Genomic DNA, 13,669 nt, shown 5'->3' on the forward strand with positions numbered 1-13,669 from the left:
GTCGAGGTGACAGGCAGGGCAGGTCACGCAACATAATTAAAAGCAGAAGTTTAACAACGTGAATGATGCTTTTCTTTCTTCTGCTCTATTTTAATAGCTTACATTGACAAGCAGAGAGAATATGATTCTTTTTTGCACTCCTTAGTGAAAAGCTCGCATTTTTCTGCATGTTTCTACACATTCCGAGCTACTGGAGCTATTTAAAAAAAAGGAAGAAAAACTGACTTGTATTGAACTGTTTCTAATATCCTTTCACAACAAATATCTAACAGGTTCTTTATGTCATTAATTTTGCACTAGAAGTTTTATATTTAGTCGTCATGTTAGGAAACATGCTTGGTTTTGCTTATGAAAGAGATACACACCAAGATTTTAAGTGGTTTGTGGGAAAGGAGGTGGGGCGACCATATATTATATGGGATAAGATACCTCACTGCGTACATGATAAGGATATTGCAAGTCACCTCGGAGTTCCATAACCTTATAAAGGAACTCTGCCTTTGGCCTCGTTCACCTATATGGTTATGGAACTCCTCAGTGACTTGAAATATCTTTATCATGTATGAAAATATGTATGAGTGTAATTATCCCTTATATATTTTTATCTAGTGCAGTTGATAAAATGTTCATCACTGAACTGGGTAAGCCTAGCATCCATAGTTCACAGCATTTTGAAACTGCATTATTCTAGATGTACATTGTCAAAAAGTACAGATGTGTGTGTATGAATCTGTACTGTATGTGAAAAACTGAATGGGAAAGCATGGGACTTTGCCTGTGCAGCAGGACACAGATGTGGGATATGGGAACGCGGTTAAGGATATGTGGGATGTTGGATGTGGGAACGTGTTTAAGGGCTACAAAGAATAGCGCATACAATCTATTCTAGAGTCTTCCTGACCATCAGTTCAGTGTACGACATGAGCCTACAGCCTCACACATTATGTGACCAATTCCAAGCTTGCTAAAGACATCCCCATTGGTAATCTGCTAAATCAATTCACCCCAAATCTGCCTGAAAAACGACAACATTCTTCAAATTCTCCATAATTTGTGTAGAAATGTTGACAACAAGATCTGGATTACATATATTTTACAAATTGGAAAATGTGATGCTGTACATTGGTTTCTTGAAGAAAGCATGTGTGAAAAGTTCTTCCACTTTGGAAACTTAGCAACATAGGGTCATATTATCAAGGGCTTTATCCCCGCTTTTTTGGCTTTAAAAGCCAAAGAAGCGGAGATACAAATATTGCCCCATCAACAACAGGGTGCTAACAGGCAAAATCTCATGTTAGCACCCTTTTCCACTACGCTTCCCTTTGCATCTCTAATAAGATGCAAAGTGGGCGTTCCAGAGCAAAATAATAGAAGAAATGTCGCTAAGCGACATTTCTCCTATTATCAAGATTCACCCTAACCCTGTTAGAGACAAAAAAAGCAGCGCTAACCACGGTTAACGCTGCTTTTTTACATCTGCTAATTTTCAGATTTAGCCATGTAATCCAATGGGAGGTGGATTACATGGCGATAACCACCCTGCCCTTTCAGCAGGGTTTCGCTGGTAAACGATAATCACACTGTTTACCAGCTAATGCATGGATTCCTATCGCTTGGGAGAAAGCATTGCTGATAGCATGCTATCTCCGCGATGGAATCCAGCGTTAGCCTGCGATAATTATCCTTGCGCTAAAAGCACTGAGCGATAATTATCGCAGGACCTTGCTAATATGCCCCTTACTGAATATGAAAACCTACAATCTTGTTGAAGACGTCCACCAACTATCAGTTTCAAGGAGAAACAAATAAGCAAGACCATTGGTAAGAGAGTATTTGAAGAAATGCTTTTTTGAGAGATAAGCATGGAGATGTATTTGTGCACCAGCATTACCTAGGTTGTGTGAAAGGCGTTATTTCCTGGACCATAACATTTTTCAAATATTTTGTAATGGTAATTTAAAAATTAACCAAACCAATTGAGACTTTTTTATGTAATGTGAGGCCGTAAAGCTGATGTGGGAGATGCCAGTCTGTGGGAGTTTCATGGGTTCAAAGGTGAAACAGGTTACTCTGCACTTTGCTTGTGAGTCTGGAAAGCGTTGTGCACATCTCTAGAACACTCCAAATTGACCACTTTTCTCTATGAAATGGTGGAAGGGTTGTATTAGAGTTAATTCCATACTAAACAACACTATTTTGGGGTAGACAGAGTCTGTACATTTGAACGCAGAGCATTAGAAAAAATAGTTTTACATTATCTGCAGCAGATCACACATTTTACTGAAGCGCCTCGCTGAGGGGTTGCACCCCAGAAACAAGGCACATACACAAAATATTATGCAATGTTTCACAAAGGACACTCACTTTTTTGCTTTCATAATTTCAATTAACCGTTCAGTACAATCAGACCCTCCAGCTTATCGCGATTCACGAAAAAATCGCGAAATCAGCTCACGAGCGCGATGGCCGCGATATCTACAATTATTGCCGCGCTATTTACAAAAAAAGTGTCGGCAAAACAAACAATGCTGTTTCATTGGTTGTGGGCGCACACGTCACTACGTGCCGCCGTCCAGCCGTCCAATACCTGCTTCCTTCTGGTATTGTACACGCGCGAAGTAAGGCTTTTTATGCATCAAGCTGTTCTGCATTTGGTTTGGAATTACTCAAATCTAGCTTGCAATTCTGAACTGGTAGACAAGAAAGGAGTGATATTATCTAAGCGCTGCTTGTTCACATGGTATGTTACTTATAATCTGCAAACCGGAATCAAGACAGGCTTCACAGGCTTCTTTTAAAATTAAAATATGCTGGGTCACTGCAAGTACTGCTCTCAAATACAGTGTTGTTTTAGAAGGAGCAGACATAAGCAGCGCCGTGTTAAGAAAACGTTCGCTCGTCAAAAACAGAAGGGACTGCATGGTTTAATTACTATTACAATAGCGACCCCTGGTGGAAAATAAATGGTTACCTTTTATCGGTTATTCAGAAGAGAGCGCGATGAATAGTTGGAGCTAGCTCAGCAGCAGAGTCCTCGCCTTTCATGCATGAGGCTGAGACAAGTTCGAGTATGCAAGACGTCCAAGCATGTCAGTCTGACCCTGGTGTCTCCTGTGCATTACACGCTTGCTAGATCATTTAATGGATCAAGTGCTCGATATCTGAATTGTGGTTCCACTGGACCTTTTACATGTTTTGTTTACTTGCTGTAGGGCATAAGTCCTAAAAAATAGAAGTGGGGTACCAACCCAGTTGGGCAGTATGCAAGTGACATGACGTGTGGCATCATACAGTCCATGACTTCACAGGAAGTGATATCACAAATGACATCAGATCTTCAGACCTCACACGTTTTGAACAGGTCTATCAAAAGTACATTTAAGGGCATTAGGAGATTTTGCGTTGGGTTTGTGCCAAAAAAGTGACGCAAACTTGACACAAAATCTAGGCCTCAGCTAATACATTTTATTTTATAAACTCAGCAAAAATTAAATTGGCAACAAGGAGAAATGTGGTAGAGTATCTGTTCTGTTCAATTGGTTGCAAAGGTCTTGATTTTAAATTATCCGTTGGGGTTAACACACCCGCTGCAGAGGTCTTTGTGTGCCCAGTAGATCCCAGGGAATAATAATAATGAAAAAACTCTGGGCGTTAACACATTTGGTGGAGAGATCTTTTGTTTTGTCTAACTGCTGAAGAATGCTCCTGCTGTTGCGAGATAGCGTTTTGTCATGATAAAATAGGGCAGAGGATTATTATGCCTTCTGCAAGGTATATGAATCAGGTTTCCAAGGCACTAGGATAGTGTCCTTCCATTTCTGGTACTTGGCTTCCGCTTCAAGATATTCTTAGAGTTTCTAATTGCTCAAATGGGGGTAATTCCTGATAATATTCTGTTTACCTAGACTTCATTGCTTGATTTTGTTCAGGAGAAAGTGTCGCTCATAGTCGTTGAATGTCACTCATAATTACACTGAATTTATGAAAATGTCACATATAAGCAATCTGAACTGCTGGGGATATTTTAAGGCCCCTTTTAGTCCATTGGGTTACAGAAAAGAGGATAGTTTTTAATGAATTTTCTTCCCTTTGCCCACTCACAAAGTGTCACTTAAATTGCCACACTTAATTCGCTGCATTACTTTCTAGAAAAGCGCTCTAGCAGCAAAGCAGGACTTTCTGTATGGGTCATATTGGTATTGTCAATATATTTTCAATGTTAAAAAGGGTGATAGAAATTACTGTTTTTTAAAATGGACGGGTCCAGGAGGTAGCGGTGCCCCGGCAGGGGTGCATACATGGGTGCTAGAACACCACATGGAAAAATAGGGCCCCCTCTCACGAGGTGCAGATTGGAGCTGTGCTTCTGTAGAGCTGCAAACACTTTAAACATGCCTGTTTCACAGTGGAATACCTTGCTAAATCAGTTTACATTGATTTAAGGCTGAAAGGGAATGATTACGAGTAAAATAAATTGCCGCAATAATGCCGCTAAATTTCCACTTTTGTGCTGCTAAATTTCCATTTTTGTGCCGCTAAATTTGGAGATCTATGCCGCAATATCCTGGGGGGTCTGTACAATGCCATAATTTTCAGCCAGTGTCACTTTAGATGCAACTTTGTCAGTTGAAGGCAGGCCTTTACTAAAAGAAGATACCAAAGAATATGGGATTTTTTGATGTCTCATACTGCAAGCGGCAAATGTTGATATTTTATGGCTGTTTGTCTGTTCTCTGAGAGTGCCAACTGCATCGAAAACTATGAATCTGGATATTAATTTGTGCTTTCAATTTGACCGAAAACCCACTGATCTCATTCTCGCAGTACGGCTACCCCCTCTTGTGGCAAAGAAGGGTATTTCAGCAAACTAGGCATCAATGAAAACTAGAACCCTGGTTTCAGACACGTAGGTGAAGTATCGCAAAAGTGTGTGGTTTTTTTTGTGGTGTTTTTTTAATATACATTAGGGAACACTCAAGACAGATTTTGCAACTGCAAGAGGGAAAATGTTATCTTCAACTGATTTACATTACAATGCCTTGTATTTTAAGAAAGAGAAATCAAAACAAATGAAGAAATATTTACATTTTAGCGCATATATCAGAGTCTCTGAGAAATTTTTGGCAAGGGTGTAAATTGATGTGTGCGCTCGTGATTACAAGGGTAGGATGTATCATATATCTTTCATCCTGGAAAATAATACCTAGCTTAAATGTGTTTCAGTTAGCATGACTAGGCAGCAGTAAGCCCGGTCCACTGGATATATGGGATTCTGTGCCGGGGAAATTTTTTGCATAATTATGGACCTGATGTAATTGCCACTTAATGCATCATCTGCAGATTTTAACCAAAAATATTTGTTTCTAGCTCAAACCGATCAAAAGTTACTTTAAAAATGACGTATCCTGTTCCTGCACATTGGAAGGCCCTTCACATAGGTCGAATGGTTATTTTTCAGTTGCTTATTACTGTATTTAAGTCTTAAATTGGTATTAAGATAAAATTCCTTCCCAGACAGTGTTACTATGTGTAAAAATGCAAAGTAATGAAGTATTACTATTACAAAATAAGCCTCATTATGCCGCATAATTTGCCTTTTCTTGGCACTTAATTTAGTAGACTGCAGCATAATGAATATGCTACTTACCAGTATGCATCTATTCTTGGCATGTAGGGCTGCTAACATTCATATCTTTAGCATAGATCGCCGCCTAGTGTTGGGTCCGGATGATTGCACATTGTTGTCCTGGAAGAGTCTTCGAAGTATCACGAGATAGGTGGCTCCTCCCCTGGACTACAGTGCGCATGGGCATCGACTCCATCCCCAGATTGTTTTTAGCCATTGTGGCAGAGATGGTGTGAAATAGTGTAAAGGATGTCCATGCAAATGATTGAATGCAAGAGAGTATCTGCAGCCGCTACGGGCACCGGGGAGGAGGGTGGGCGATATGAATGTTAGCAGCCCTACATGCCAAGAACAGATGCATACTGGTAAGTAGCATATTCAGTTCGAGGCATGTGGGCTGCTAAATTCATATCTTTAGCATAGAATACATAGCAGTCCCTCCATTAACGGCGGTTGCCCGTGCCAGCTGCAGAAGTCTGAAAGAGTGTCTTGAGAACAGCCTGTCCTACAGCTGCTTGCTGCTTGGAATGTACATCGACACAGTAGTGTTTGTTAAATGTGTGCGGTGTAGTCCACGTGGCTGCTCTAGAAATGTCTTCCAAAGGAATGTTTCCCAGGAGAGCCATGGAGGCCCCCATCTTGCGTGTGGAGTGCGCCCTTGGGGGTATTGTTAAAGTACGTTTAGCTTTTTGATAACAGATTTGAATGCACTTAACAATCCATCTGGCTATTCCTGCTTTGGAGATAGGGTTGCCTTTGTGCTGGGCTGAGAAGGCAACAAAAAGTTGTTGTGTTTTCCTAATGGGTTGTGTTCTATCAATGTAGTACATCAACGCCCTTCGAACGTCTAATGTATGGAGCATTCTTTCCGCTACTGTTTGTGGGTTTTGAAAGAATGCGGGCAGGTCAATAGTTTGGTTGATATGAAACTGTGACACCACTTTCGGAAGGAATTTGGGGTTAGTACGCAGTACTACCCTGTTTGAATGAATTTGTATGAATGGCTCCTGAATCGTGAGCGCTTGCAGCTCACTAACACGTCTGAGCGAGGTAATAGCAATGAGAAAAGCCACTTTCCATGTCAGAAACTGAATTTCGCAGGAGTGCAGTGGCTCAAAAGGTGGGCCCATCAGCCTAGTGAGGACCACATTGAGGTTCCACACTGGAGCTGGCGGTGTTCTTGGAGGAATGACTCGTTTCAGTCCCTCTAGGAAGGCTTTAATGGCAGGCACCCTGAAAACAGAGAGATGCTGCCTGTTTTGAAGATAAGCCGCTACGGCGGATAAGTGTATCCGAATGGAAGCGTACGCTAGATTGCATTTGTAAAGATGTAACAAATAGCAGATAATGTTAGGGATTGAAGCATCTAGCGGGTCAATGTGATGTTCTGTACAGTAAATGACAAAACGCTTCCATTTTGCTGCAGAGCAAGCTCTGGTAGTGGGCTTCCTTGCCTCTCTGATGATGTCCATGCATTCAGGAGGCAGGTTGAGGTAGCCAAACTCTAGGACCTCAGGAGCCAGATCGCCAGATTGAGCTGTTGCGGATCTGGATGCTGAATGTCGCCATGGTTCTGCGTCAAGAGCCTTGGAGTGAGATGCAACCTTTGATGCGGTACCACGGAAAGTTCTAGAAACGTGGTGTACCATGGTTGGCGAGCCCACGTTGGAGCAACCAGGATGAGCGTCATCGAGTGTTGCCTTAGCTTTCTTGCCACCAGCGGTATGAGAGGTGCTGGGGGAAAAGCGTACGCAAATTTGCCTGACCAGTTCATCCATATCGCATTGCCCTGCGATTGTGGGTGAGGGAACCTGGCGGCAAAGTGTTGGCATTTTGCGTTTTCCCCTGTGGCAAAGAGGTCTATCTCTGGATGACCCCACTGCTGGAAGTACGGGCGGAGTACTGATGGATGTATCTCCCACTCGTGCATCTGATGGCTGTATCTGCTGAGCAGATCCGCCATCTGATTGTCCTTGCCCGGGAGGTGTTCCGCCATGAGGAAAATGTTCCTCTGAATGGCCCACTTCCACATGCTTTGAGCCAGATGAGACAGCTGTGGCGAGTGAGTACCTCCCTGCTTCTGGATGTAGTACATGGCTGTCATGTTGTCCGTCCGGATCAACACGACCTTGTTGCACAGATGTACTTTGAAGGACTTGTGCGCCATGAAGATTGCCATCAATTCCAGGTAGTTGATGTGCAATGTCCGTTGTTGAGTCGTCCACAGTCCCTGCACCGTGTAGTGGAGCACATGGGCTCCCCACCCTTGGAGAGATGCGTCCGTAGTCAGGATAATCTGTGGCACAGGCTCCTGGAACGGTCGTCCCTTGCAAAGGTTGTGTGGATTCCACCAATGCAGAGAGTTGTATGCCCGACCGGTCACCAACACTAGGTCTGTCAGCTGTCCCTGAGCTTGTGTCCACTGATTTGCTAAGCATTCCTGGAGCGGACGCATATGCAACCGTGCGTGTGGGACTATGAAGATGCAGGAGGCCATCATGCCTATCAACTGCATGAACACTCTCGCTGGTAGTGAGAGTTGCGGTCTGAACTTTTGGATCAGCGACTGAATGTTGTCGATCCTGACGGGGTTTGGCTGAGCCATAGCAGTCAGGGTATTTATTGTAGCGCCCAGATACTGCCGCACGTGTGCTGGCTGAAGGTGCGACTTTGGGTAGTTTAGCGAGAACCCCAGACTGTGAAGAAGGTGAATGGTGTGGGACATGTCCGCGGCGCACTTTCGTTCTGACTTTGCCTGAACGAGCCAGTCATCTAGGTAAGGGTAGACATGTATGTTCTGTCTCCTGAGGTGCGCCGCAACTGTCGCCAGACACTTTGTAAACACTCTGGGGGCAGTGGTTACTCCGAAGGGTAGGACTTTGAACTGATAATGCCTGTTGTGGATTGTGAACCTGAGGTATTTTCTGTGGGATGGGTGGAGTGGTATGTGGAAATATGCATCCTTGAGGTCCAAGGTTGCTAGGAAGTCCCCTTGGTTCAGGAGGGGAAGAATGTGTTGCAGTGTAAGCATGTGAAAATGTTCTGACAGTATATACAGGTTGAGGGGGCGTAGATCCAGAATGGGCCTGAGGGATCCGTCCTTCTTTGGGATAAGGAAGTACGGGGAATAGACCCCTGTGCCTTCCTCCTCCACTGGTACGAGCTCGATTGCGCCTTTTTGCAGCATCACCACTACTTCTTGCTGCAATAAGTGCAAGTGCTCTGCCGACATAGGACGTTGCCTTGGGGGAATGTTGGGTGGAGTGGAGGTTAACTCCAGACAATAACCGTATTGGATAAGCTGTCTTACCCACCTGTCTGTGGTGATGGACGTCCAGACTGGCAGGAACTGCTGGAGTCTCCCCCCGACAGGTGTTGGATGGTCGGGGGGTAGTGACAGAGAGTCACTGTTTGTTGGCGGCAGAGGAACGGGAGTTGTTGTTCCCTCTGCCTCTGCCCTTGGAATTATTACCTCTGTAACCCCCTCTATTCTGTTTGGGGTACGAGGATTGTGCGCCACCTTTCGTGAACTGTGTTTGTTGACCCAAGTGTCCTCTGGTAACACCGCGTGCACCTGAGCGACGAAAAGTGCTCCCCCTGAACTGTTGAGACTGAAGCGCCCCCATGGACTTAGCTGTCTCATTGTCCTTTTTAATTTTCTCGAGGGTGGTGTCCACATCTGGGCCAAACAGTCTGTCAGCATTAACGGGCTGGTTGAGTATTGTTGTTTGAATGTCAGGCTTAAAGCCTGATATGCGAAGCCATGCCTGGTGCCTTAACATGACGCTAGTGTTAATCGCCCTAGCCGCTGTATCAGCCACATCAAGTGCACACTTTATTGCTGCGTTTGAAATGAGCTTTCCCTCTTGTATGAGCATTTCTGCTCCCTCCTTAAACTGGTCAGGTAGGTGTTGAAGGAGATGTTCTAGGGTGTCGTAATGCGCCCTATCATAACGCGCCAATAGTGCCTGAGTGTTTGATATACGCCAGATATTGGCAGCCTGCGCTGCCACCCTTTTGCCCCCTGCCTCAAGCACTTTCGACTCCTTGTCTGGGGGAGGAGCTTCACCCGTTGTTTGGGAGTTCGCCCTTTTGCGGGCATTGGCGACGACCAGAGAGTCCAGAGGCAACTGTCCCCGAATATATGCAGGGTCCCCAGGTGCTGGCCTGTATTTCTTTTCGATACGTGGGTTCACCACTCTCGCCCTGGTAGGTTCTTTAAAGATCTCTGGGGCATGCTTAAGGACACCTTTTAGCATAGGAAGGGTTTTAACTGTTCTTTCTGAGACAGAAAAAGTGTCAAACAAGAAATCTTCTTCCACTGGGTCAGCATGCATGTCCACATTATGATTTGCAGCTGCCCGCTCTATTAAGGCATTGAATGCCGCTGAATCCTCAGTTGGGGATGTACGTGCACCAAAACCCTGTGGGTCCTGTACCACCTGATGGCCTCCCTGGTCCCCAGTGTCGTCATATGAGTCCTGATGGACATCAGGGTCATCATCGTCCGGGAAATTGTACTGGTTATTTTGGTCATCCTCCTCTCCCCCTGACTGGTTTGGAGAAGGTGATGGACTCCTCCTTGGTGGAGGCTGAATAGTTTCCACAAGGGCAGGAATGTCCTGTGCTGGCCTTTTCTTCTTTAGAGGAATGACATATGATTGTAGTGGTTGGGAAGTGATCTTTCTTTTATAGAGAGTCATTGTCCCCGTTTCGGCATCGATGTAACGCTCAGATTCTTCTTCTGAGGCTTGATGTCGATCCGACCGGCCACTTTGCGACGAAGGTTCCGACGTTTCCGGGATCTTCTGCATCGATTTGGGTGCAAACGCCTTCGGTGCCACCTTCGGCGGCAGAGTGTAGAGAAGCTTGCTCGAAGGCTTCGCAGGCACGTCCACCTGTTTCGGAGCCGACGACGTGTGGGTCGTTGACGTCGAAGACTTCTCCTGAATACGTTCGAGGGAGTCAGCGACTTGCTTTGTGAAGGAAGGCGAGGGTTTGGTAACCGACGCCGTATGTCCGGTACCATCGGAGGCCTTCGGCGTTGAAGCGGTGGCCGCCGATGCATCTTCAGTTGCGACGGTCCTAGCCTCCGTTATAGGCTTAGGCGCCGGTGCCGTTGTTGTAGATTTGGTGACTTTGTGCCGATGCGTAGTGCCTCCGGACTTCGGGTCGAGGGCTTGAGCAGACTTTGTTTTGACGGCTTTAGTGGATTTAACCGGCGTAGCCGTGACCGGCACCTGATGGACGACCTTCTTCGAGGACGGGTCCTTGGGCACCTTCTGCGGCGCTGTCGACTCGACAGCCTTCTTCGACTTCAGAGGGCCGGAGGGCGACGGAGTCGATGAAGTAGCAGGCTTCGTCAGTTTTGACGGGACGTCGGCCATTTTAGGTGTTGTCGAAGCCGTAGGTTTCGGTTTCGTTTTTGATGGGACGTCGGCCATCTTAGGTGCTGTCGAATCCGAAGGTTTCGGTTTCGATACGCGCAATGGCGTCTCCGCTGTTGTGTCCGTGGCCGGGCCAGAAGGCGGGGCCGGGGATAGCGGTGCAGGGTCTTGGGTAAGGCCGAGTGGCGATTCCGTGACCTGAGCCTGAATCATGTAACTTTCGGGGCATAGCTCTTCCTCTGAGCTATCTTCCGCGGCCCCATAGACTTCTTCGTCGTCCCCTACCTCCTCGACGTATTCAAGGTCTTGGCTTTGTTCCTCGACTTGATCCTTGGGATCTGCCTCGACCTCCGTCGACGGCGGTGAAATCTGAAGATGATGGCTTCGGCCTTCTTCTGCGGGGTCGTCGAATATGTCGTCGGGTGCCGGAGCCGCTTGCCGGGCCTCGAGGCGCGCCGCGCGCCGAAGCTTGAGCGTTTTCTTTGACCTGAACTTTGAGCAGGCCATGCAGTTGTCCTCGTTGTGGTCCGGCGAGAGGCATTTGTTACAGACTGGATGCACATCAATATGTGGATATTTAGATCCACAGACGGGGCAGAACTTGAATGGAGATCGCTCCATGGTAAGGTCGGCGGGGTCTTGCTGCGACGAGAGGGCCTCGATGTCCGAAGAGTTACTTGACTCCGCAGAAATCCGACTCGAAGAGTGGGATGAAGCTCGAGACCGCACGCTAACAATACCGACGCAGGGAGCGAAGGCCTTTTGGCCTTAAGTAGTAAGTTTTTTACGATTCCGACAAGGAGACGTCGAAATCACATCCGAACCCAATGGCGGAAAAAAACAATCAGGGGATGGAGTCGATGCCCATGCGCACTGTAGTCCAGGGGAGGAGCCACCTATCTCGTGATACTTCGAAGACTCTTCCAGGACAACAATGTGCAATCATCCGGACCCAACACTAGGTGGCGATCTATGCTAAAGATATGAATTTAGCAGCCCACATGCCTCGAACATTGGTCCTCCTCTGCACCATAATTCCAGTGACCCTTCAGTCAGCTTACACTCACAGCTATTCACAATTGAAAAATAATAATTCACATTTATTTTATGGGAGTGAGCCTATCTCTCTCTCTGTTTAGGCTTGAGTGTTTTCTCATTTCAGAAATATCTTCAAAAATAAAATCTCAGTTGAGGTGTTTGTGCAAGCATAACATTTAATTTTTGTGTTCTCTCCAGGAAGCAGTGCTAAAAATTTACTTTTATTTTGTAGGCAGGTTGCCTGCCGATGTACTGAGTATGCCTTCGTTAGCTAGAGAAACCATAGTTTTACCATGTGATATATTATGTCAGTTTGTTTACTTAATCAGTTATGCAGAACCTAATCAAAGAAATACATTAGGAGGTAGGTGTCTCTATAAGCATCTTGTCTACTAAAATATGGATTGGATGACGTGTTTGCAACATTACTAATCCAATCCTGTGATGCAGTGGCGTAACAAAAGCCCCCTCAACCCCCGCGTTGCGGGAGTGGGGGGGCTGCGAGCTCCAGTGGGCTGTTCTCAGCAAAAGCGATAGGTGGTGGGCCGGGGAGGGGGCCCCTCCATGTAACCCCACTGTTGTGCTGTAATTTCATACCATGGAATGTATGCGTCTTCTTGTCAAGAACCTAAGTAGATCATAAGCCACTACACCCAGAGCTACCAGTGCTTGGAATCACAGACTGCCTCGGGGTTGTTTATTTTATCAAACAATTCTATGCTTCCCTACAAAGCCTGGTATGGACCATGTACTGTCTTTTATGTCCATGTACTCCACTGAACTTTGTCTTGTAAATGCACATTTAATAATGAAGTTATATGCATTTTAAAATATAGACGAAATACAGTTGCAGGACTTTATAAGCGGGCAGCTCTAAATAATTATTTTATTTGCATAGGAAGTCATATTCGAGCTGTGAAAAAAGTGTATTTGTTGGACCTATAGGTTATATTTTTTCCATTTGCACATTTCTTTGGGGTAATCCGAAAAGGACAGCTTTTCTGTTCTGAAGAAGGACGCATTTGTACTAGATCCCTTAAGAAACTTTATTCTCTTTTGCAGGGATCTAGCCTACATTTAAAAAATGCTTTCAATTACGAGTTTTGTCAACTTGTTCCATCCACATAATTGGAACATGGCCTTCCTTCGGACAGCGTTTAATCCAAAACAAACGTTAGCTCACCTCTATTTACTCCGTTGAGTTTGTCTGCTCTGACACAGTTCAACCATTTCTTGTTGATATCCATAATGGCAGGGCTGTCCAGAAAGGTTATGCATAAATACATTGAGGTAATGAGTGGTAGTATTACCCCCATTAGTAACGAGTGGAAGTATTACTACATTTATAATTTCACTCCTAATGGTTGAAATGGTTCTATAAACTACTTTTATTGTATCTCAAACCTGCTCTTAGCTCACACGTCCCTCACACCACATTTTCTATCATTGCCAGCTTTTCTACATTTAAAGTGGCACTCATTGCATTGCTAGGACCACTGCCAAACAGACATTTTGCTTTAAACCTGCCCATTCTCATTCAGCCATCCCCAGAGCCCTTCTAGGTGGCCACATTTCCAGGAATGAATAGCAAACAGTGGCAACAATTACCATTGCCCCA

General features: G+C 45.3%; 1 protein-coding gene across 1 annotated transcript in view; it reads right to left on the bottom strand.

Moving 5' to 3' along the window:
* The window catches only part of AFAP1L1 (actin filament associated protein 1 like 1), a 142,977-nt gene that overhangs the window by 43,337 nt on the left and 85,971 nt on the right, over window positions 1–13,669 (bottom strand). The gene's annotated exons all lie outside the window — the stretch shown is intronic.

This window comes from Lissotriton helveticus, chromosome 7 (assembly GCF_964261635.1).
Source record: "Lissotriton helveticus chromosome 7, aLisHel1.1, whole genome shotgun sequence".
NCBI lineage: Eukaryota > Metazoa > Chordata > Amphibia > Caudata > Salamandridae > Lissotriton > Lissotriton helveticus.